Below are 26,688 nucleotides of genomic sequence, written 5' to 3'. Positions count from 1 at the left end.
TTTCTGCACTCCATAGATTAAGGTGTGGAGCTCTGCTGTTCCTCATGATTTAATGTAAAGTACTACTATTTTCTATTCAATTCAACTTATTCCGCTTCTAAGATATCCATTCGCAGCCAAGAACATGATGAATGTGATGATTATGTGACACTCATCATCATTCTCACTTATGAACGTGTGCCTGACAAACACTTCCGTTCTACATGCAACCAAGCTAGAATGAGTATCTCTTAGATATCTAATACAGGGGACCAAGTCTGAGTTATTAGTATCTTCGTTGTATAAGTTAGAACCCATGGATGGCCATTCCTGAGATCCAGAAAGTCTAAACCTTGTCTGTGGTATTCCGAGTAGGATCTGGGAAGGGATGGCTGTGACGAACTTCAAACTCGCGAGTGCTGGGCGTGGTGACAGACGCAAAAGGATAGTAAATCCTATTCCAGTATGATCGAGAACCTCCAGATGATTAGCCATGCCGTGACAGAGCATTTGGACCATTTTGACAGAGAGGATGGGATGTAGCCATTGACAACGGTGATGCCCTTACAGAAAGCTTGCCATGGAAAGGAGTAGGAAGGATTGGATGAAGACAGCATGAAAGCAGAGGTTCAGAGGAACGAAAGCATCTCTATACACTTATCTGAAATTCTCACCAATGAATTACATAAGTATTTCTATATTTATTTTCTGTTTATTTATTATTAATATTCGAAAACTCCATAACCATTTGATATTCGCCTGACTGAGATTAACAAGGTGACCATAGCTTGCTTCATACCAACAATCTCCGTGGGATCGACCCTTACTCACGTAAGGTTTTATTACTTGGATGACCCAGTGCACTTGCTGGTTAGTTGTGCGAAGTTGTGAAGTTATGTTTGGACCATGGTATTGTGCACCAGTTTGTTGGCGCCATTACCAGGGAGAGAACGAACAACAAATTTTACAACCTCAGAGTAACAATTTCGCATACCAAGTTTTTGGCGCCGTTGCCAGGGATTGTTCGAGTTTGGACAACTGACGGTTCATCTTGTTGCTCAGATTAGGTAATTTTCTTTGTTTTATTTTCAAAAAAAAAAATTTGTTTTCAAAATCTTTCAAAAAAAAAATTTTTCCTTTGTTTTCAAAAATTATTCAAAATTTTTAAGAATGAATTCTAGAGTTTCATGGTAACATGTTGAAGCCTGGCTGGCTATAAAGCCATATCCAAATTGTTTTGGATTGAGGCTTCCACTTGTCAACATAAAAGACATGTATATGAAGTTGGATGAAGTATCAGCTGTTATATGCCTGACTTGTATCTTCTAAAGCTTGGCTAGCTAGTAAGCCATGTCTAACCCTTGGATTGGAGCTTTAGGCTAACATTGAAAGATTCCTGGAATTCTTATTAAAAAAATTTTTGAATTTCTTATTTTTTTTCCTATATATTTTTCGAAAAAAAATATACAAAAATCCAAAAAAAATTAATAAAATAAAAAAAAATCAAAAATAATTTTGTGTTTCTTGTTTGGTCTTGAGTCAATTGTAAGTTTGGTGTCAATTGCATCTCCATTTGCACTTTTCGAAAAAAATGCATTCATGCATTGCATTCATCATGATCTTCAAGTTGTTCTTGATAAACCTTCTTGATTGATCTTCATATTATATTGTTTTGTGTTGTATAGTGTTTTTCATATGCATTCCTGCATTCATATTGTCTAAGCATTAAAAATTTCTAAGTTTGGTGTCTTACATGTTTTTCTTTTCTTAAAAATTTTTCAAAAATAAGTTCTTGATGTTCATCATGATCTTCAAAGTGTTCTTGGTGTTCATCTTGACATTCATAGTGTTCTTGCATGCATCACATGTTTTGATTCATAATTTTGATGTTGTGAGTCTTTTTCATGTTTTTCTCTTTCATCATTAAAAAATTCAAAAATAAAAAAAATACCTTTCCCTTTTTAAAATTTAGTTGTTTCTTATGAGTCAAATCAAATTTTCAATTTAAAAATCTTATCTTTCTCAAAATCTTTTTCAAAAATCATATCTTTTTCAATTTTCTTAATTATTTTAAAAAATTTTAAAAATATTTTTCAAAAATCTTTTTCTTAATTTTATATCATATTTTCGAAAATATCATCAATAATTAATGTTTTGATTCAAAAATTTCAAGTTTGTTACTTACTTGTTAAGAAAGATTCAAACTTTAAGTTCTAGAATCATGTCTTGTGATTTCTTGTGAATCAAGTCATTAATTGTGATTTTAAAAATCAAATCTTTTTCAAAACTAATTTCAATCATATCTTTTCAAAAATATCTTTTTATCTTATCTTTTTCAAAATCATATCTTTTTAATCATACCTCTTCATATCATATCTTTTTCAAATATCTTTTCTAACTTCTTATCTTCTTATTTTTTAAAAAAAAATTTGAATTTCAAATCTCCTTCAACTAACTAATTGATTGTTTGTTTCTTATCTTTAGTAAGACTGCCCAACTAACTTTTCACCTCTAATTTTCGAAAATACTTTCCTTTTTTTCAAAATTTCTTTTTAATTAACTAATTATTTTAATTTTTGATTTTATTTTTCGAAAATCATTAACCCTTTTTCAAAAATTATTTTCGAAATTTAACTCTAAATTTTAATTTTTAATTTTCGAAAATCCTCTCACCTCCCTTCTTCTTCTATTTATTTATTCATTTACTAACACTTCTCTGCATCTCATATCTCTGCTCTCCTCACCCTTCTGTTTGGATTCTCCTTTCATTTCTCTTCTACTCTTATTTTCTTCTACTCACAACAAGGGAACCTCTATACTGTGGTAAAAAGGATCCCTATTATTATTTTTCTGTTCCCTTCTCTTTCATATAAGCAGGAGCAAGGACAAGAATATTCTTGTTGAAGCAGATCCTGAACCTGAAAGGACTCTGAAGAGGAAACTAAGAGAAGCTAAAATACAACAATCCAGAGACACCCTTACAGAAATTTTCGAAAAGGAAGAGGAGATGGCAGCCGAAAATAATAATAATGCAAGGAAGATGCTTGGTGGCTTTACTGCACCTAATTCCAATTTACATGGAAGAAGCATCTCCATTCCTACCATTGGAGCAAACAATTTTGAGCTTAAACCTCAATTAGTTTCTCTGATGCAACAAAATTGCAAGTTTCATGGACTTCCATCTGAAGATCCCTTTCAGTTCTTAACTAAATTCTTGCAGATATGTGACACTGTTAAGACTAATGGAGTAGATCCTGAAGTCTACAGGCTCATGCTTTTCCCTTTTGCTGTGAGAGACAGAGCTAGAATATGGTTGGATTCTCAACCTAAAGATAGCTTGAACTCTTGGGATAAGCTGGTCACGGCTTTCTTAGCCAAGTTCTTTCCTCCTCAAAAGCTTAGTAAGCTTAGAGTGGATGTTCAAACCTTCAGACAGAAAGAAGGTGAATCCCTCTATGAAGCTTGGGAGAGATACAAGCAACTGACCAAAAAGTGTCCTTCTGACATGCTTTCAGAATGGACCATTCTGGATATATTCTATGATGATCTGTCTGAATTAGCTAAGATGTCATTGGATACTTCGGCAGGTGGATCCATTCACCTAAAGAAAATGCCTACAGAAGCTCAAGAACTCATTGACATGGTTGCTAACAACCAGTTTATGTACACTTCTGAGAGGAATCCTGTAAGTAATGGGACGCCTCAAAGGAAGGGAGTTCTTGAAATTGATACTCTGAATGCCATATTGGCTCAGAACAAAATATTGACTCAGCATGTCAATATGATTTCTCAGAGTCTGAATGGAATGCAAGCTGCATCCAATAGTACTCAAGAGGCATCTTCTGAAGAAGAAGAAGCTTATGATCCTGAGAACCCTGCAATAGCAGAGGTGAATTACATGGGTGAACCATATGGAAACACCTATAATCCCTCATGGAGAAATCACCCAAATCTCTAATAGAAGGATCAACAAAAGCCTCAACAAGGCTTTAATAATGGTGGAAGAAACAGGTTTAGCAATAACAAGCCTTTTCCATCATACACTCACCAACAGACAGAGAACTCTGAACAAAATACCTCTAATTTAGCAAACTTAGTCTCTGATCTATCTAAGGCCACTCTAAGTTTCATGAATGAAACAAGGTCCTCCATTAGAAATTTGGAGGCACAAGTGGGCTAGCTGAGTAAGAAGATCACTGAAACCCCTCCTAGTGCTCTCCCAAGCAATACAGAAGAAAATCCAAAAGGAGAGTGCAAGGCCATTGATATAACCATCATGGCCGAATCCAAGGAGGAAGGGGAGGACATGAATCCCAAGGAGAAAGACCTCCTGGGACGTCTGACGTCGGGTTTTCTACCAGTAAAGAAATTCATAGAAATGGTTGCGTTGTAGATATAGTTTCTAAACCGGCAAAAATCCCTTCGCACAAACGTGTTGGGTGTCACAAGTAACAAACCCCTTTAAAAATTGTTAACCGAGTATTCAAACCTCGGGTCATCTTCTCAAGGAACTGCGAGGAAGTATGTTCTTATTATTGGCTATAAAGGTTGTAATCGGGGTTTAGAAGGTGAGAAGCAAGTAATTTAAATGACGAGTGAATTAAATGGCAATTAAGAATAAATAATAACTGTAAAGCAACTTTTAGCAGGGTAGAGAAATTAGAGGTCCAACTTAGTTATCTCTCTCAACAATAATGAAAGTTGAATCTAAACTCCACTTGGTCAACCTTCACCAGGGCAAAGGAAAGTCAAGGGACTAATTAAATTGATTTTCGAATCCTAATTATTTCCTCAGAAAAGGTTGGGATTATTTAAGTTCAGCTCAATTAGTAAGATAACGATTATCAATTATGCTGAGTTTAATAACTGTTGAGTTACTAAATTCTTAACCAGAACCAAAAGGGGAAAAGCAAAATTGCTGGAATGATAAAGAGGTCCTTAGATGGGAAGCAATGGTAACTTAAATCAAAGAGAACAATCATAAACTGAAAATACCTCAATTATCATTAATTCAAATAACAGTCTGTAACATGAGAGAATTCATAAATCAAATTATAATAATCAATTCAAATGTTGGAATAAATAAATAGAAGTAATACTAAAAGAACATTGAACCTGGGATCCAGAGTTACTCTTAAAACAAGAAAAAATCCTAAATCCTAAAAGAGAGAGACAGAAGATCTCCCTCTCAACTAAATCTAAATCATTGAAAGGTAAAAATATGCGAGCTCCCTTTGAATGGAAGCATTCCCACACTTTATAACCTCTGGTCTATGCTGTCTGTACTTGGATCTGGGCCAAAAAGGGCTTTAGAATTCGCTGGCGGCGTATTCTGTAATTTCTGGTGCGTGGCCTCTGTCACGCGTCCGCGTGGGTCACGCGGTCGCGTCATACGGAGCTTTTCCTTGTCACGCAGTCGCGTCAGTCATGCGGCCGCGTCGCTGCTGATTCGTGCTTGGCACGCGATCGCGTCATCCATGCGATCGCGTGGATACCAGTTTCTTTAAAGCTTCGTTTTGCTTTCTCCTTCCATTTTAGTATGTTTCCTTTTTCATCCTTTAAGTCATTCTGCCTTAGAAAATCTGGAACTACTCAACATACTAATCACGGCATCGAATAGAAATAAAGGTAATTAAAAATAATTAATTTTTAAAGCTTAGGAAACATGCTTTTCACAGCATGACATAATAAGGAAGGGAAAGTAAAACCATGCAATTAATGTGAATAAGTAGGTGAAGAGTTGAATAAATCACTCTAATTAAGCACAAAAGAACTCATGAAATATGGGTTTATCAACCTCCCCACACTTAAACACTAGCATGTCCTCATGCTAAATCCAAGGTAAATAATTAAGGTTAAAGTGATGGAATGTTATGAAATGCAACCTATGCTAAATGCATCTACCTAATGGGTCATGCAATTCTAGTTCATCTACTCATATATAAAGCTTACATGTAGCTAAGTTAATTTACATTCTCAAGGAGTTATGTATATATATATATAGCTAACCCTTAAATAATAAAGCATTTTAGCAAATGAGATGGGAAAGAAAACTTTGTACAAACTTGCAAAACAATTAGTAAATATAAACACAGATATATGTTGATGAGTTATAGAACCCTCACTGGATTTTGTGTTTACTCTCTAGTCACTCAGTGTTTATTGGGTTTATTCACTCTATTTTTCTTTTTATTCTTACTTTCTATAACTTTGTTTTTCATCTAACCAATCAACAATTATAGAATATAGTCATACCAAAAAGTCATGAGGTCTTTAATTAAGGTTGTAATGGGGTCAAGGCAAAGGGTAAGGATATATGTATAAGGCTAAGTGAGCTAATAAGTGAATCCTTAATTAGACTAAGATCTCACCTAACATACATATTTAGTAAAATAAAATTTCTTTACCTATTTTCCCATATTTCCCACTTATTGTTACATGCTCATGTTTCACTTTTTAATTTATTTTTTTATTCCATGTGCATTATTTTCATTGGGGAATTTCCTTTTTGTATTCCCTCTTATTTAGATGCTGAAAAATAACTTTTTTTTAATGCACATGATAATTAAATCACTTAGATTTTCTCATGAGCATACTTCCCAAATTTTATTTTATTCCTTTTTACTTTTTCTACCTTTTTGGTTCTATCATCCATGTTCCCAAAAGGTTTCCCACATTTAACTCTATTCATGATTTTCTATCTTAAGCTAGCCAAGGATTCACTTGGGATTTTCTTTTGTTTTTCTGCTTATGGCTAGTAATTTGGCTAAATAGAATAAAGGGGTTTTAATAGGCTCAAGGGGGCTAACAAGGGTGATGTAAAAGGCAGGCTAATTTGGGGGTGAGTGAGCTAAAATCAAATGATGGCCTCAATCATTCTCTTGGTATTTATCTATTCTATATTCTATAATTGGACATATAGATTAAAGCAAAGGAAATAACATCAGAATAAAAAGAAATGTAACACACGGAAATGAAATTATGGTTTGAATGCAACCATACAATTTAAGCTCAAGACTCACAGGCTGTGTGTTCTCTAACTCAAGCATCATATATCATTTATATATTGTATGCAGGTTTAGTTAAAAATTCCCATTATTCTCTTAAAAAAAATTATTTAGGGTAGCTTTTAAAGTTTTAATGTTCCTCCTTGATGAAATGTTGTCAACTAACATGTAATGCTATATATACAAGGTGTGGGTTGTTTTGATTCTGTTAAAGTTTATAGTTTACTTCCTTTTTGTATATTTTTTTTTATTTAAACTATATTGTCTTATGCTAAAAAGGGTAAACTATACTAATTAATCCACTAATAAATCAGAATTGCAAACTAAACTAAATAACTAAAATAAACTAAATAACTCAAATATGAACAAAAAAAATGCAAAATGCAGAAAATAGAGTAAAATACACAAGTAGCAATGCATAGGTACTCAAAAAATAACAATAAAAGAAAAAGAGAAAAATACAGAAAAACATCCAAAATAAAAGAAAAAGTATGTAGTAGTTCACCAAAATAAACGCCAGAGATGGCGACCTCCCCACACTTAAAATGAAGCATCGTCCTCGATGCTCAATCAAGCCGGGTATGAAGGAGTGTCATCACTGGTAGGGATGGTTACTGGGGTCTCTCTGGCGGTGGTGGGCTGAGAGTCTGGCTGCTGTAAAGGGGAGACTGACTAGATCGGGATCTCCGGAGCTGCAGCCTCAATCTGGGGCATAACCTCCTGATGCGAGGCAGTCTGCTCTGTGGCTGCCTGCTGATGAGTCTCCGCCTGGAAATGAGTCTCCTGCTCGTGCTCATCCTCCTCCTCCTCTGATGGCTCTGAAGGGGTGCCGGGCTCGGAGGGGATGTCGGCGCCCTGTCTGATCATCAGCTTCAGATGGGAATAGCGTCGCCTGCTGCGGCGCTCCAATCTCTCATACCGGCGCCTGTTACGGCGCTCCATCTGATCAAGCTGGCAGAAAAGACGGTGTACGAGGCGATAAACTGGCGCAGAGGCGGGTGGAGGTGCAGTGGTGGCAGCAGTGGCAGCTGGGGCAGCTGTGGATGAAGAGGGTCCAGCAGACGGAAGGGCTGTCTCATCAGTAGCAGTGACAGGTGGTGGTCTGTAGCCCAAGACAAGGAAGTTCCTCCTGTGCTGGATGATCTTCCTGCAGTCCGCTGCTGGTGGTCACTCATCGGCATCCTCCCAAGGCACATCAGCCTGACGGCCTAGCCGTGTAACCAGGTAAGGAAAGGGGAGGGTGCCTCGGACGTGGGCCCAGGCTATATAATGCCGGATAAAACGAGGCAGATAAATGTCCTTACCCTCCAGCACACACCAAAGGAGGGTGATCATGGTAGCCGGGATCTCCGTCTCGTGAGTACTCGGCATCACAAAATTACTCAAGATCTGATGCCATAGCCAAGCCTCATCATTTAAGTACACTCTCTTGATCCCTCTAGGCATAGTGGGGTTCTGACCCATCTCCCAAGGAACAGCAAGGTCGAGAGCTATCCTTGCCTTCACAGCATCCCAATCAAACTGCATATGGCCCATGTCCTCCTCAGCCTGTGCAAAACCATCTGGCTGATCGGACTTGGCTGGGAGCTGGAGAATGGTCTCTATGGCCTCCTCAGTGACCAGAATTTGCTTTCCACTCAGGTTCACTGCATCTAGGATAGTAAGGTAGTAGTTGCAATAAAATTCCCAGACCCAAGATGCATTGACCTCTGTCAGTGATCTCTCCAGAAAGAACCAACCCCTTTGCTTGATTTTCTCAGTAGTGTATTGCTGGAGGGCTTCTGGAATCTTCAAGGTACGTTCCAGGTATAGATTTCTGGAATTTGCAAAAGTCGGGTATTTCAGCTCACAGTACCGGTTTGCAAATTTTATAGGATCAGTCGAAGGGAGCAGCTGGTCAGCTTTTTCCTGCTGTGTGAAATTCTTCTCCCGCCATGAGGAATCGTGCATTAGAGAAATGATGGACTGGGAGGAATCTCCTCTCTTACGCTTGCCAGTAGCCTTGCCTTTACCTTTCCTCTGTGAGGTAGACATCCTGAAAAACAGAAAACCAGGAATGGATAAAAAAATAGGAAAGCAAATAGGCAGTCTAAACAAAGGAAACTTCAAGTGGCAAAGGAGAAATAAAATAAGGAAAATGAGTATATGAAATGTGATTGAATTTATGTTAAATGGAAAAAAAAATAAGCAATATGCCATGGTTAGAAAGTTAGAGGAAAGTGAAAATAATCAGAAAAGAGATCAAAAGGGTTAGTATGGTTAGGATTTGAAAAAGAAATTAGTAAATTAAAATTAGTGAGTTAGGAAGGTAAGTGGCATAGAAAAATTCCATATAACAAGGATTCACAGGTAAGAATAGAAGTACTCATAATTGAATAAAGAAAACAGGGTGATGCTGATTCGAATAGAAATAAAGAAATCAGAAATTGGAATCAGTGAATCACAAATGCATGTGATGAACCAGAAAAGCAAAAGAGGATAAGAAAGTGGCCCGTAGCATTCATGAAATGGTTTGGGGGAGGTAGAGTAAAATAGAGTTGCCAAACCAAAACTAGAATGAAAACAATTTTCAAAAAATTTGGGCAGCATTCCGGCTAAAATTGGATTGTCCCGGAAAATAAACAGCAATGATATCAGTTCATATGAATTCAAAAAATCAAGCTGCATGTACATAGATATAAAATAAACATAAAAACTCAATGTAAACAGCAGCAACATACAAGAAAGCAGCATATGAAACATGATTATAGCAGCAACAGATTTGCATATAGGATAAAACAGAAGTAAGAACAGTGCAAGTAAACAGACCTAGATCCACTAACCATAGCCTAAGCTACCTAACAACCTAAAAATCCACTACAACATGCAAGTCTAGCTATCCTAATTATGAATATAAACGGAATAAAAAATACAGAAAAGTGACGAACGGATAAAAAGGTTGCGTGTTGCGGAACCTGGTAAGCGGAAGAGGTGGAACAGGGAAGAAGGTGGCGGCGGCGGCGTCCGGCACGATGGTGGTGCACGGCGACGCGGTGGTGGCTGAGGGGGCAGTGGCGGCGAGGGTTTTGGGTTGGTGATAGAAGAAGGGGGGTGTGGTTGGATGGCGGAGAGGGAGGGGGCGCGGCTGGGTGCCGGTGGTGGGGGGGTCGCGGAGGCAGTGGCGGAGAGGGGAGGGGAGAGGAGGAAGGGAGAAGAAGGGAGGGGAGGGGGTTGGAGCGGCGGCGTACGGGGTGGCGGCGGCGTCTGGGTGGCCGGCGGTGGCGGCTGGGTGGTGCTGGGTGGTGGTTGGAGGGAGAGGGAGCAGAGAGGGAGAAGAGGGTTGGGGGTGAGAGGGGGCTCGCGATTGATAGGGTTCGCGGGCTGGGGGGGTTATATTTTCGAATCCACGCGGCCGCGTGGGGCACGCGGTCGCGTGGGGCACGCGGTCGCGTGGTTGGGATGAGAACGGGAGTGACGCGATCGCGTGGGGTGCGCGATCGCATGAGAGGGAGGAAAGAAGGGTGACGCGATCGCATGGGTCGCGCGATCGCGTTGCTGGAAGTTGTGCTAAACACACGACTCCAGCGCCGTTTTAGCGCAACTCTCTATCTCCTTTTGGGGTGATGTGCAATCCATGCGACGCGATCGCGTCGCTAACGCGGTCGCGTGGGATTGGTATTTGGTAAGTGACGCGATCACATGCGGCATGCGATCGCGTGGGCTAATTTGTGCGAAACGCACAAGGGCCACACGATTCCAGCCCAACTTTCTGTTCGTTGGATCCTTACACCGATATATATATCACGCGGCCACGTGAGTCATGCGGTCGCATGGGTGGTGTTTTTCGCGATATGATGCGATCGCATGGGGCATGCGGTCGCGTCGTGCACCCATTTTTTTTTTAACTGAAAAATACAGGATGCAGTGATGGACATGAATGCTATGCATGATTCCAGGTTTAATAAATTAAAATGAAAAAGGAAAAATGAAAGCAATTAACAATAAATAAGTTGAAAAAGAGGCGACCATACCATGGTGGGTTGTCTCCCACCTAGCACTTTTTGTTAAAGTCCTTAAGTTGGACATTGGAAGAGTATCCTGTTATGGTGGCTTGTGTTTAAATTCGTCCAAAAATCTCCACCAGTGCTTGGAATGCCAATAGCCTCCGGGGTCCCAAACTAGGCATGTAAAGCTTCTGAGCAGCTTCAAACCGATATTCAGCCTCCCGGGATGATGAATGTCAGAATATAATCCATGATCCCAAGCTGTGTTTTTAGATTCGCCTTCGTTTTGATTTGCAAGTTTCCATTCGGGCGGGTTAAAAAGTAGAATCTCACCGTGGCGACCAAACGTTCTCCGTGATCCATGCAATTGAGCATGATACCAATCCGTGTACTTCGAGGTGAAGCGTGGAACCTTATTGAACCTGGTGTACCAGTTCTGAGTACGAGCCAATTCCCTCTTACTCTTAAAGCCGCAGAGAGCTCTGAGTTGGCCATCTGTTTCAAGCAAACCATATTCAAGTGAATAAGTAAAATTATAAGTTAAGAATTGTACCCACTTGAAGCTTGTATTGGGTGGTAATGGCCTTGGGATAGGTGTTTTTGGTGGTTCTGCAAGTTCCGTTTCCTTGTGTTCTTCTGTGAATTCTTCCACTTCCTTGCAAAGATCTTCAATTGTATCTGTATCCTGGTCAAAGTCTTCTATGTCTTCCTCATCGCTCGAGTTATAGATTAGAGGTTGAGAGAAATCTACCTCCGCATCACTTTCATATTCACTTGGGGAAGATTCTTCGATCTCAGAGAATTCACTTGCGGACGCAAGTTCATCACTAGGAGAACTAGACTTGTGACTATCATCATCAAGGAAATTTGCTTCTTGGATTATTCCGTCTGATTCTTCGTAAACGACTTGCCTTGGAGATTGTACGGTATCCTCCTTAGCATTAACTGTGGCATCTTGGATGGAGTTTTCCTCAATTCTGGATTCCCAAGGAAGTTCAGCATCGCCTAGATCTTCAACCAACTCTTCTTCTTGAACAATGACAGCTTCTTCCACTTGTTCTAGTACGAATTCATTCTCTGTCTTGTCCACTGGAGTCTCTAATATTTCTTTCATGCTACGCTCTTCATCGGATCCACATGGAGCTGTGGTTGATCCTTTTATATTTGAGCTCCTAGTGACCCATTGAATTAGTGCTTGCTCCAGTTGTTGAATGGTTGTTTAAAATTTAATTACTGTTTCCCTTAGGCGATCCTTTGCTTTGCGGTTTGCCAGACTTGGACATGATACAAAGGAAAGTGGTGATGATTGGGAACGATTGGATTGGTATTGGGGTAAGGAAGGATCATATGATGGCGAATGGTGAAGAAAAGCTTGTGAGTGTGGTGGTTCGAGGTTATGTTGAAAAGATGGTTCATATGCACGGGGTGGGGCTTGTTGGTAATTACAAGGTTGTCCACCATGTCTTAGTTGGGTATGCACGGTAGAATGGTCTCTGTCCAGGATATCTCGGAGGGTGTTGCTGCCAAAAGGGTTGATTAGATCCTCTTGGATCCATCCATCCTTGATTGGTCTGACCTTGATGCACATTCCTGCTGTAACTTCTATTTCCTTTAATAATATTAGAACCAAACTCAAAGCGAGAGGGGTGAGAGTTCATAGTAGCAAATAAAGATAAAAAAGGAAAAACAAAAGTAAATAAACAAGCAAAAGAAAAATATTTACAATAACCAATAATAAGGCACACGTTAGCAATTCCCCGGCAACGGTGCATTTTGACGTCGGGTTTTCTACCAGTAAAGAAATTCATAGAAACGGTTGCGTTGTAGATATTGTAACGACCCAATTTTCAATATGTCTAGATCATACCGGAAACTGAGCGCTACCAATTTGTCTCCCTAATTATTATCTATTATTTATCATATGAGCCTGATTCGTTGTTAAACGCGTAGTTAATTTGTGAGGTGTATTTTTTTTTTTTGAAAACATTTGGATTAATAGACGGAATCACTCAAAATCAATTCACAAGTAATAACAGATAAAACAGTTATAAACAACCACACATAAATACATCACGAGTAGCTAGCAACATTCAGTTATCTAGCTTTTATTAGAGTATAGACCTTTAGTTAGAACACCCCTAGATATAGCTAGATAATAACTTTATACATATACATACATACAACATCCCAGGTCCTGACCTGTTCAAAGGTCTCTAAGCTGGCACCTAGGCTAGCCTAGACTCTATACTCACCTAGTCCCTCTAAACTACTAAAGCGAGGGAAAGTACGTTCTAAGTCTTCACAAATCAAGTCAGGTGGAACGTCATCAAAAGATAGAACATCATCTGCTACTCCTCTGTACGATCAGACTTTTCCACAGGACGTCTCTCTGGTACCTCATGAAGTAGCCACACAATAGGAATCTCGTACACAGGATTTAGGTTAAAGTATGCATACGAATGGGGGTGCAGACGTTGCCTGGTCTCACAGTTATACATATAATCAGAGAACGATATTCACCCTAGACTCAGAAGACTGCCTAGAGCGGAATCCCTTTTTGCGTACAATCGTCAGCGAACTACGGAAAGGGACTCTTACTTCCATCTGAAGGGGAAAGGGAGAGAGAAGGGGTAAGAACTGGGGAGTTCTTAGTAGGGTCGGGGTTATTATTTACGTTCATTAATTCTATGTTGTTTAGAAGACTATTAGCAGAATACAAGGAAGCAGTAATTAGAAAACACAGATAAGTAGAGAAGATAGAGAAAATAGATAGCAGAACACAAACAGAAGAATACAAGAAAATATCACAAGTGCAGAGAATGGAATACAAACAAGGAAAGCATACATTCATACCACAAACATAACAAAGGAAATGCGCAACCAAGTATGATGCATGTCTAGCCCTAGTGCAGGTAATGAGCTCATTTGTCGGTTTCTACCCGCTCCCGACGTAACCCAGCATTACTAGCCGGATATGGCTTTCCTGTTGGCTATACCCCTGTGTACAGGAAATAACCCCTCTGCCACCACAGGGTCCACTGCACACAGGAAATAACACATCTGCCACTGCAGGGATGTACGCCGACACACCTTCTGTATACAGGAAATAACCCTTCTGCCACTACAGAAATGGAACAGGTGGTCACGGTACTTCTGTAGCAGGAAATAACCCCTCTGCCTTACAGAAATAAAATATGGATCTGTACCGTATGAAAGCGTTTCTCAGTGATCACACCCTTATCTATCTGACTGCCTCACTGCAGCAGATGATCATACAAGTATATCTGGAGTTGCCTTAACGCAACAAATGAATAAACACATCTCTTGGGTTGCCTCAAGCAACAAATCATCACATAATCATTCTCATTATCACATTACTCTTTTCTCTTTGTCTTTTTACTTTACTCTGATTACTCTTTTCTCTGTATCGCTTTATTTTGCTCTGGTTACTCTGTTCTCTGTGTTTCTTTACTCTGCTCTGATTTCTCTATTTAACGTATGTATTTAAAGCTTATGTAAATTTCGGTATGAATAGTTCGCCTGTCCCAAGTATAGGTTCATTAAGTCTATACTGAAACAGTTTAACTTTTCATATAATACCTAACCCTATTCGCAAATCAAGAACTAACTATGTTGCCCTAGTTCGTTCACTAGTCTCTTTCTGTTTCTCTGTTGTTAAAACTTTACAGACTTTTTCTTCGATTTTTATCTTTTCTTCAACTTTTTATCTTTTATTTATCTTTGCCTCACTAATATGTTTTTACCACTCCCTAAGTGTTTTATGAAGGTAATTATGAGATTCCGCGCTTAAAGTTGTCTTTCTAAAGCTTTTACAGAAAACTGCCTTTTTCGCATTATTTCATTATTTTTATTAAAATATTATTTTTAATTAAATATTATTATTTAATATTTTATTATTATTTATTATTTTATTAATATATTTTCGAAAATTAACTTTACTTTAACCTTTAACCTTTAAAATTCACTTTTTACCACCCGTAACTTTTAATATTTCTACTTTTACCACCCTAACTTTCAGAAATTACTAAATAACCCCCCAAACACCAAATTAATTACTTCCTTGCCCTTTTATGAATCAAAAAGGTGTTCTTCGTTGTTCTTCATCACACTCAAAGTGTTCTTCGTGTTCTTCGTATATTCTTCAGATTCTTTCTCTATTTTTACCCGTTTTTCAGTCTTTTTAGCAACCGATTTTTACCATAATTCAAAATAAATTTGCAGCCACTAAAACCCCATCTTTTCTACATGATTTTAACACAAATTGAACCCCAATTTAAGGTCTAGGGTTCGTTTTTCCAGCAGCCATGAAGAACACAAATTCAAAGTTGAATATCATCAAATTTCATCAAATTTTCACCAAAATTTCAACAAGAATTACTCATATAAACAATCAATTTCAAGCATAACCAAACCATATCATAATCACACAACTCAAACACAATCAATCAAGATTAAATTCGTCAATCCCTACCTGGTTTTGCTGCTCCTAATTTGGTTAAACTTTCAGGTGGTCCTTAAGCACTTTTTCCTCCTAAATCACATCAAGAACAACTTTAAATCCAAAAACTCTCAACTGACCAAATCTCACTCAGTATGTTAGGAAGAGATATCTCACCTTAGACTTGCTGGAAATTCACGTTTCTTGGCCCTCAAGTCAAGTTAAGCATGATTCCTAAGGAAGAACATCAAGAAAACACATGTTTTGCATGGTTTTCCTTGAAAACCGAATTGAAATGGGAGGGAGACAGCCATCTCACCTTATTTCCAGCCTTGATAAATCACATGGTTATGTAGAGGAAGAAGAGAGGATCATTTTGGTCAAAACGGAGTTTTGATTTGAGTTTTAGTTCAGAAGAAATCAAGCTTTGAAGATTAAGTGTTCATAAAAGTTTCTCTCTTTTCTCTCTTGTTATTTTCGGCCAAAATGATGATATGAGACATCCTTGGAGGTCTTGGGGGTGTAAGGTGAGTTGTGATTGGTTGGATTGGAGGTGGATTAAAATAATATTAAAATATCTCTGGTGTACAACTACTAAAACTAGGTGTATCGGAACACTCGTAAAAACATCTCTAAAAATTATTTTCTGAGCTACTAGCATAAATAACACTAGTAACATATTTATTATGAGAATAGAACATTATAATGAGGCCTTAGCATTGCTAAAGTCATCAGAGAGTGCTGGTGCTAAGCTGCACCAGTAAACCGTAAACCCGGTTAAACCGATTTTCAGTTTTTAACAAAAACAGACCAGGTAACCTTATAATGCCATTCAAGAATTTTCTAATACTAATATAATGATAATATTATACTATTATCTCTCTCCTCTCAAGAATCGAGTCCGGTTCGTCAAACAGAGACTATTTACGAAAATCAGAATCAAAACTGCCAACCGATACGTTTCAAAAACTAGGTTCTTCGCGATTGCATTATCGAGCTTGCCTCAAAGGAGGTTCTAGCTTAAGGATGACATAATGATAATGAGGATTGAGATGCTTGATGATATAGCAGAGGTGTTCCCTTTACTGATCTTCCGGAGAAATCCGTACTTTCAGAAAAGATCTCATATACTCGAAAATCAGGGTTGTTACAGATATAGTTTCTAAACCGGCAAAAAATCCCTTTGCACAAACGTGTTGGGTGTCACAAGTAACAAACCCCTTTAAAAATTGTTAACCGAGTATTCAAACCTCGGGTCGTCTTCTCAAGGAACTGCGAGGAAGTATGTTCTTATTATTGGCTATAAAGGTTGTAATCGGGGTTTAGAAGGTGAGAAGCAAGTAATTTAAATGACGAGTGAATTAAATGGCAATTAAGAATAAATAATAACTGTAAAGCAACTTTTAGCAGGGTAGAGAAATTAGAGGTCCAACTTAGTTATCTCTCTCAACAATAATGAAAGTTGAATCTAAACTCCACTTGGTCAACCTTCACCAGGGCAAAGGAAAGTCAAGGGACTAATTAAATTGATTTTCGAATCCTAATTATTTCCTCAGAAAAGGTTGGGATTATTTAAGTTCAGCTCAATTAGTAAGATAATGATTATTAATTATGCTGAGTTTAATAACTGTTGAGTTACTAAATTCTTAACCAGAACCAAAAGGGGAAAAGTAAAATTGTTGGAATGATAAAGAAGTCCTTAGATGGGAAGCAATGGTAACTTAAATCAAAGAGAACAATCATAAACTGAAAATACCTCAATTATCATTAATTCAAATAACAGTCTGTAACATGAGAGAATTCATAAATCAAATTATAATAATCAATTCAAATGTTGGAATAAATAAATAGAAGTAATACTAAAAGAACATAGAACCTGGGATCCAGAGTTACTCTTAAAACAAGAAGAAATCCTAAATCCTAAAAGAGAGAGAGAGAAGATCTCCCTCTCAACTAAATCTAAATCATTGAAAGGTAAAAATATGTGAGCTCCCTTTGAATGGAAGCATTCCCACACTTTATAACCTCTGGTCTATGCTGTCTGTACTTGGATCTGGGCCAAAAAGGGCTTCAGAATTCGCTGGGGGCGTATTCTGTAATTTCTGGTGCGTGGCCTCTGTCACGCGTCCGCGTGGGTCACGCGGTCGCATCATTCGGAGCTTTTCCTTGTCACGCGGTCGCGTCAGTCATGCGACCGCGTCATATGCGTTCTGCTTAAGACGCGCGGTCGCATCAGTCATGCGGCCGCGTCGCTGCTGATTCGTGCTTGGCACGCGATCGCGTCATCCATGCGATCGCGTGGATACCAGTTTCTTTAAAGCTCCGTTTTGCTTTCTCCTTCCATTTTAGTATGTTTCCTTTTTCATCCTTTAAGTCATTTTGCCTTAGAAAATCTGGAACTACTCAACACACTAATCACGGCATCGAATGGAAATAAAGGTAATTAAAAATAATTAATTTTTAAAGCTTAGGAAACATGCTTTCCACAGCATGACATAATAAGGAAGGGAAAGTAAAACCATGCAATTAATGTGAATAAGTAGGTGAAGAGTTGAATAAATCACTCTAATTAAGCACAAAAGAACTCATGAAATATGGGTTTATCAACGTCCAGTGATCAATAAGGAGTTTCCCTCTGAGGAACCAAATGAATCTGAGACTCATCTAGATACCATAGAGATTTCATTAAACCTCCTTATGCCATTCATGAGCTCTGATGAGTATTCCTCTTCTGAAGAGAATGAGGATGTTACTGAAGACCAAGTTGCCAAGTTCCTTGGTGCAATCATGAAGCTGAATGCCAATTTATTTGGTAATGAGACTTGGGGAGATGAACCTCCCCTGTTCACCAATGAACTAAGTGCATTGGATCAACTGAGATTGCCTTAGAAGAAACAGGGTCCTGGAAAGTTCCTAATACCTTGTACCATAGGCACCATGACCTTTGAGAAGGCTCTATGTGACCTTGGGTCAGGAATAAACCTCATGCCACTCTCTATAATGGAGAAACTGGGAATCTTTGAGGTGCAAGCTACTAAAATCTCATTAGAGATGGCAGACAACTCAAGAAAAGATGCTTATGGACAAGTAGAGGATGTGTTAGTAAAGGTTGAAGGCCTTTACATCCCTATTGATTTCATAATCCTGGATACTGGAAAGGATGAGGATGAATCCATCATCTTTGGAAGACCCTTCCTAGCTACAACAAGAGCTGTGATTGATGTTAACAGAGGTGAACTAGTCCTTCAATTGAATAAGGACTCCCTTGTGTTTAAAACTCAAGGACATCCTTCTGTAAACATGGAAAAGAGGCACAGTAAACTTCTCTCAGTACAGAGTTAACTAAAGCCCCCTTAGTCAAACTCTAAGTTTGGTGTTGGGAGGCCTCAGCCAAACTCTAAGTTTGGTGTTGAACTCCCATATCCAAACTCTAAGTTTGGTGTTGGGAGTCTACAAAATTGACCTGATCACCTGTGTGGCTCCATGAGAGCCCACTGTCAAGCTATTGACATTAAAGAAGCGCTTGTTGGGAGGCAACCCAATTTTTATTTATCTAATTTTATTTTTATTTTCATTGTTCTTTCATGTTTTATTAGGTTCATGATCATGTGGAGTCACAAAATAAATACAAAAATTGAAAACAGAATCAAAAATAGCAGAAGAAAAATCACACCCTAGAGGAAGGATTTACTGGCGTTTAAATGCCAGTAAGGAGCATCTGGCTGGTGTTCAACACCAGAACAGAGCATGGATCTGGCGTTGAACGCCCAAAACAACCAGCATCCTTCCATTCAGACGCCAGGAATGCACACTGAGGAAAGCTGGCGCTGAACGCCAGAAACAAGCATAGAACTGGCGCTCAGCGCTAGAAACATGCTACATCTGGGCGTTGAACGCCCAGAACAAGCATCAATTCGGCGTTTAAACGCCAGAATTGCATGCAAAGGCATTTTACATGCCTAATTGGTGAAGGGATGTAAATCCTTGACACCTCAGGATCTGTGGACACCACAGGATCCCTACCTACCTCCACTCATATTCTTGCCACTTCTCGATATTCATCCTCTCTTCCCAATAAACACTCTTCCCTATTACCCCTTCACCACTCACATCCATACACCCCACCTACCTTCAAAAGTCAAAATCTCTTTCCCACCCAAGCCCACCCATATAGCCGAATACACACATCCCTCCATCTCCTCCATATCTTCTTCTTCTTTTCTTTCTTCTCTTGCTCGAGGGCGAGCAATATTCTAAGTTTGGTGTGGTAAAAGCAAAAGCTTTTTTGTTTTTCCATAACTATTGATGGCACCTAAGGCCAGAGAAACCTCTAGAAAGAGGAAATGGAAGACAAAAGCTTCCATCTCCAAGTCATAGGAGATGGAGAGATTTATCTCAAGGGTATATAGCTCAATGGTGGAACATTTGACTGCAAATCAAGAGATCCCTGAGATACCTCAGGGGATACATTTTCCTCCACACAATTATTGGGAGCAACTAAGGGTGGAACATCAAGAGCACTCCATCATCCTTCATGAAATTAGAGAAGATCCAAGAGCAATGAGGGAGGAGCAACAAAGACAAGGAAGAGACATAGAAGAGCTCAAGGACATCATTGGTTCCTCAAGAAGGAAACGCCACCATCACTAAGGTGGACTCATTCCTTGTTCTCAAATTTTTTGTTTTTCGTTTTCTTTATGTTAAGTGTTTATCTATGTTTGTGTCTTTATTACATGATCATTAGTATCTAAGTGTCTATGCCTTAAAGTAGTGAATATGAATCCATCACCTCTCTTAAATGAAAAATGTTTTAATTCAAAAGAACAAGAAGTACATATGTTTCGAATTTATCCTTGAATTTAGTTTAATTATATTGATGTGGTGACAATATTTTTTGTTTTCTGAATGAATGCTTGAACAGTGCATATGTCTTTTAAAGTTGTTGTTTAAGAATGTTAAATATGTTGGCTCTTGAAAGAATGATGAACAGGAGACATGTTATTTGATAATCTGAAAAATCATAAAAATGATTCTTGAAGCAAGAAAAAGCAGTGAATACAAAGCTTGCAGAAAAAAAATGGCAAAAAAAAAAGTAAAAAACAAAAGCAAGCAGAAAAAGCCAAAAGCTCTTAAAACCAAAAGGCAAGAGCAAAAAGCCAATAACCCTTAAAACCAAAAGGCAAGGATAAATAAAAAGGATCCCAAGGCTTTGAGCATCAGTAGATAGGAGGGCCTAAAGGAATAAAATCCTGGCCTAAGCGGCTAAACCAAGCTGTCCCTAACCATGTGCTTGTGGCGTGAAGGTGTCAAGTGAAAACTTGAGATTGAGCGGTTAAAGTCAAGGTCCAAGGCAAAAAAAAGAGTGTGCTTAAGAACCCTGGACACCTCTAATTGGGGACTTTAGCAAAGCTGAGTCACAATCTGAAAAGGTTCACCCAGTTATGTGTCTGTGGCATTTATGTATCCGATGGTAATACTGGAAAACAAAGTGCTTAGGGCCACGGCCAAGATTCATAAAGTAGTTGTGTTCAAGAATCAACATACTGAACTAGGAGAATCAATAACACTATCTGAACTCTGAGTTCCTATAGATGCCAATCATTCTGAACTTCAATGGATAAAGTGAGATGCCAAAACTATTCAAGAGGCAAAAAGCTACAAGTCCCGCTCATCTGATTGGAGCTATGTTTCATTGATATATTGGAATTTATAGTATATTCTCTTCTTTTTATCCTATTTGATTTTCAGTTGCTTGGGGACACGCAACAATTTAAGTTTGGTGTTGTGATGAGCGGATAATTTATACGCTTTTTGGCATTGTTTTTAGTATGTTTTTTGTAGGATCTAGTTAATTTTAGGGATGTTTTTATTAGTTTTTATGTTAAATTCACATTTCTGGACTTTACTATGAGTTTGTGTGTTTTTCTGTGATTTCAGGTATTTTCTGGCTGAAATTGAGGGACTTGAGCAAAAATCAGATTCAGAGGTTGAAGGAGGACTGCTGATGCTGTTGGATTCTGACCTCCCTGCACTCAAAGTGGATTTTCTGGAGATAAAGAACTCCAAATGGCGCACTCTCAACGGCGTTGGAAAGTAGACATCCAGGGCTTTCCAGCAATATAAAATAGTCCATACTTTGCCCGAGTTTAGACGACGCAAAAGGGCATTGAACACCATTTTTATGCTGCAGTCTGGAGTTAAATGCTAGAAACACGTCACAAACCAGAGTTGAACGCCAGAAACACGTTACAAACTGGCGTTCAACTCCAAGAATGACCTCTTCACGTGTAAAATTCAAGCTCAGCCCAAGCACACACCAAGTGGGCTCCGAGAGTGGATTTATGCATCAGTTACTTACTTCTGTAAACCCTAGTAACTAGTTTAGTATAAATAGGACTTTTTACTATTTTATTAGAGATCTTTGATCAGTTTTATGCTATCTTAGACTTTCATGGGGGCTGGCCATTCGGCCATGCCTGGACCATTATTACTTATGTATTTTCAAACGGTAGAGTTTCTGCACTCCATAGATTAAGGTGTGGAGCTCTGCTGTTCCTCATGATTTAATGCAAAGTACTACTATTTTCTATTCAATTCAACTTATTCCGCTTCTAAGATATCCATTCACACCCAAGAACATGATGAATGTGATGATTATGTGACGCTCATCATCATTCTCACTTATGAACGCATGCCTGACAAACACTTCCGTTCTACATGCAACCAAGCTAGAATGAGTATCTTTTAGATATCTAATACAGGGGACCGAGTCCGAGTTATTAGTATCTTCGTGGTATAAGTTAGAACCCATGGATGGCCATTCCTGAGATCCAGAAAGTCTAAACCTTGTCTGTGGTATTCCGAGTAGGATCTGGGAAGGGATGGCTGTGACGAACTTCAAACTCGCGAGTGCTGGGCGTGGTGACAGACGCAAAAGGATAGTAAATCCAATTCCAGTATGATCGAGAACCTCCAGATGATTAGCCATGCCATGACAGAGCATTTGGACCATTTTCACAGAGAGGATGGGATGTAGCCATTGACAACGGTGATGCCCTTACAGAAAGCTTGCCATGGAAAGGAGTAGGAAGGATTGGATGAAGACAGCAGGAAAGCAGATGTTCAGAGGAACGAAAGCATCTCTATACACTTATCTGAAATTCTCACCAATGAATTACATAAGTATTTCTATCTTTATTTTCTGTTTATTTATTATTATTATTCAAAAACTCCATAACCATTTGATATCCGCCTGACTGAGATTAACAAGGTGACCATAGCTTGCTTCATACCAACAATCTCCGTGGGATCGACCCTTACTCACGTAAGGTTTTATTACTTGGACGACCCAGTGCACTTGCTGGTTAGTTGTGCGAAGTTGTGAAGTTATGTTTGGACCATGGTATTGTGCACCAGTTTGTTGGCGCCATTACCAGGGAGAGAACGAACAACAAATTTTACAACCTCAGAGTAACAATTTCGCATACCAATAACCCATCTTTTTCTTCCGACACTCTCCACTGTTTTCCTTGCTCGATAGCTGGTAACACCTTCCATAACGCTTCATCATTTTAATGAGCCTTTAGGAGCTCAGACTTAAAATCACTCGAGATTTCTAATCGGCTCAAACACAAAGTTCCAGATACTTCTCGAGCACCAATTTTTAGGCTCTTGAATCCCTTGAGCAACTTCTCCTCTTGAAGCATCATCCAAGCCGCATATAACGACTTCCGACTTAACGCATCCGCCACTACATTCGCCTTTCCCGGATGGTAATTCAACTCAAAGTCGTAGTCCTTCAATAATTCCATCCACCTCCTTTGCCTCATATTAAGCTCTTTCTGATCAAAGAGATATTTCAAGCTCTTGTGATCGGAGAAGACTTGGAACTTAACCCCATAGAGATAATGCCTCCACACCTTCAAGGCAAACACGACCGCAGCGAGTTCCAAATCGTGCGTAGGGTAACTAACTTCATGAGGTCTCAACTGTCGTGAGGCATACGCCACCACATTATGATGCTGCATCAGCACGCATCCTAGACCCTTTAACGAGGCATCACAGTACACCTCAAAAGGCTCGTTCGGCTCAGGTAACATTAACACAGGTGCAGTGGTCAACTTTTCCTTCAATGTCTGAAAGCTCTCCTCGCACTCAGGAGTCCAAACAAACGGAGTTTCTTTGTGGGTTAATTTTGTCAACGGCAAGGCTAATTGCGAAAATCCTTTGATGAACCTTCGATAATAGCCAGCTAAACCCAGAAAACTCCTTATCTCGGTTACTGTGGTTGGTTGCCTCCAATCCATCACAGCTTCCACCTTAGTTGGATCTACGGCTATTCCCTTCTTACTCACCACGTGACCCAAAAACTTCACCTCACTCTTCCAGAACTCACACTTAGACAGTTTCGCATAGAGTTTCTTCTCCTTTAAAATCTGCAACACGGTCCGCAAGTGTTCCGCATGCTCCTCTTCAGTCTTGGAGTAAATTAGTATGTCGTCAATGAAGACAACAACGAATTTATCCAGAAACGGACGGAATACTCTATTCATGTAATCCATAAATACTGCAGGAGCGTTCGTCAACCCAAAGGACATTACAGTGTACTCGTAATGACCATAACGAGTCTGGAAAGTGGTTTTAGGGATATCCTCACCCCTCACCCTTATCTGGTGATAACCGGATCGCAAATCGATCTTGGAGAAAACCCCAGCTCCTTGTAACTGATCCATGAGATCATCAATCCTTGAAATGGGTACTTATTCTTTATGGTGACCTTGTTCAGCTGCCTGTAATCCACACAGAGTCGCATACTTCCATCTTTCTTCTTTACCAGTAACACTGGAGCACCCCACGGGAAAACACTTGGCCGGATAAAGTTCTTACCCAACAATTCCTCTAACTGAGACTTTAGCTCGGCCATCTCTAACGGTGACATCCTATAAGGAGCACTTGAGATTGGTCCCACCCTAGGCACCAATTCAATAGCAAAATCGACCTCTCGGTTAGGTGAAAATTCCTCAAAATCATCGGGAAACACTTCCGGAAACTCACACACTATCGGAATCTGATCGAACCTTTGGTCATCACCCGAAACACCCGCGGTTAACAACAGGATACCCTGACATTCGATTCCAGAACAGTTCACCATCATCGAATTCAAGTAATAATTATTTACCACGATCGGCCCTTCTATATCCTCCGGCATAAAGTACACCGACTTTGTAGAACAATCAAGCAGGACATGGTTCTTAGATAACCAGTCCAATCCCAAAATAAGATCAAGATCGATCATTGGTAAGCAGATTAAATTATGGACAAAATCATACTGTTTGAACCTAAATGAAACTTTCGGGCATCCTAGCCTAGTTATCATGGCTTCATGGGTAGCTTTATATACTTTTAGGTTGTAACCTAAGGTTACGATCTTCAATCCTAACTCATGGGCTTTCTCAAATGCGATGAATGAATGCGATGCTCTTGAATCAAATAAAGCATTTAAAGTTTGACCAGCCATTTCACAGTTACCTCGAATGAGTGTCTCAGATCCCTCTGCACCCACAACTGAGGTGGTGAACACCCGACCAGTCTGTTGTGCTTTCCCAGCACCTTGTTTCTGCTTCTCCGGACAATTTGCGGCTCTATGCCCCGCCTTTCCACAATTGTAGCACAAACCCCATCTGGCCTTGCATGGTACTCCCGGGTGGTGACTCCCACACCTAGTACAAGCTTGATCATTCTGAGGCTGTTTCCCAAACCTTTTCCCTTGGGAGTAGTTGTTGTTGGGCCTCCTAAAAGAACCTCCCCTTTTGAAAGGCGGACCTCTAGGTGCAAAGCTCTTCCCTCGGTTCTGTGGAAATGATCCTTTGTGACTGCCTTTCTCAGTGGTTGCCCTCTTCACACACTCTTCAGCAACCCTACACTTGTTCACCAACTCGGAGAAAGTCCTAATCTCCATTGGCCCCACCGAACCGAAAATATCGCTCCGGAGTCCTCCTTCGTACTTAACACACTTCCATTCCTCATATTCCACCGGAGTCCCTTGACACATACAAGAGAATCTGAACAGCTCCTCAAACTTGTCAGTATCCTCAGATACGGACATAGTACCCTGCTTCAGTTGCAACAATTCAAGCTCCTTGGCCGTCCTGGCAGAAGTCGGAAAGTACTTCTTATAGAACTCCTCTTGGAAGACATCCCAGGTGATATAATCATCACCCTGCTGTAGGAGGCGTCGGATTCTTTGCCACCAATGCGACGCTTCCCCTGTGAGCAAATAGGTAGCGAACTCCACTCGCTGTCCTTTAGGTACCACCTGCGCTTGCAATGCTCGTTCCATGGCCTGAAACCATGTATCGGCCTCAGTCGGGCTAGTGGTTCCCTTGAACTTAGGTGGATTAACCTTCAAAAAGTTTGCCAGTGTCATCGGACCCTAAACTCCACCTCCGTCATTACCATGGTTGTTCATCTGTTGACCTAGAGCCTCAGCAGTGGCTTGCATAGCAGCAGCCATGTTCTCCAATACAGTCATAAAGTTCACAGGGTTATTAGGGTTAATCTCCGGTGCACGAGCATTCATATGACCTCTCTCACGGCCTCTACCGCATCCACGAGGCGCCATCTGGTCCCTATACACACCAAATAATCGATATTAAGTTGATCAGTCTCAATATCGGAAGTCTAGTGCTTCAAAGTCCCAAATGCATGCTCATGAATGTTTATGCCAATTATATCAAGCAGATATACTAACAGCACATAACACACATACAGAGAATGCACAGAAGCATAGTCAGTCTGTCCCTCAGGCTCTATAGGAACGAACTGCTCTGATACCATAATGTAACACCCTACCATACAGAGTCTTATGCTTAAGCCATAATTCAGAGATGGCAAGGTATTACGACCTCTAAAACAAAAATTTAGTATGTATAGTAGTATGAATAATTGATTATAACTAGGAGCCTTTGTAGAAAAAGGGGTAAACAAAAACCGAAATTCGAACGTGCAACACTCCGATCGATAACGTAACAAACAGGGATAAGTTAACGCGAGATTATATATATACAAAGAGTGTCAAAAACAAGAATATTAAGACTCAAAATCTGGCTGCGAAGATAACCGGTCCGAGCATAGCAATATACATATAATAAAATAAGGAAAACCCCAAAGGAAACCCAAAGGAACACAAATACAGAAACCTATTCTCCAAAATCCCCTCTAGAAGGAGTCATCACAGTTTGTATTATTTAATGGAGATAAA

At 39.6% G+C, this 26,688-nt stretch overlaps 1 non-coding gene across 1 annotated transcript; it reads right to left on the bottom strand.

Moving 5' to 3' along the window:
* Positions 1-3,382: 3,382 nt before the first annotated feature.
* Positions 3,383-3,490, bottom strand: LOC148553445 (small nucleolar RNA R71). The gene has a single exon (XR_015893136.1). It is a non-coding gene; the product is annotated as a small nucleolar RNA R71 (small nucleolar RNA).
* Between the last annotated feature and the right edge of the window lie 23,198 nt (positions 3,491-26,688).

Source organism: Arachis ipaensis, chromosome B7 (assembly GCF_059453495.1).
Source record: "Arachis ipaensis isolate K30076 ecotype BB chromosome B7, ASM5945349v1, whole genome shotgun sequence".
NCBI lineage: Eukaryota > Viridiplantae > Streptophyta > Magnoliopsida > Fabales > Fabaceae > Arachis > Arachis ipaensis.
This window is presented reverse-complemented; position numbering and strand designations above follow the sequence as displayed.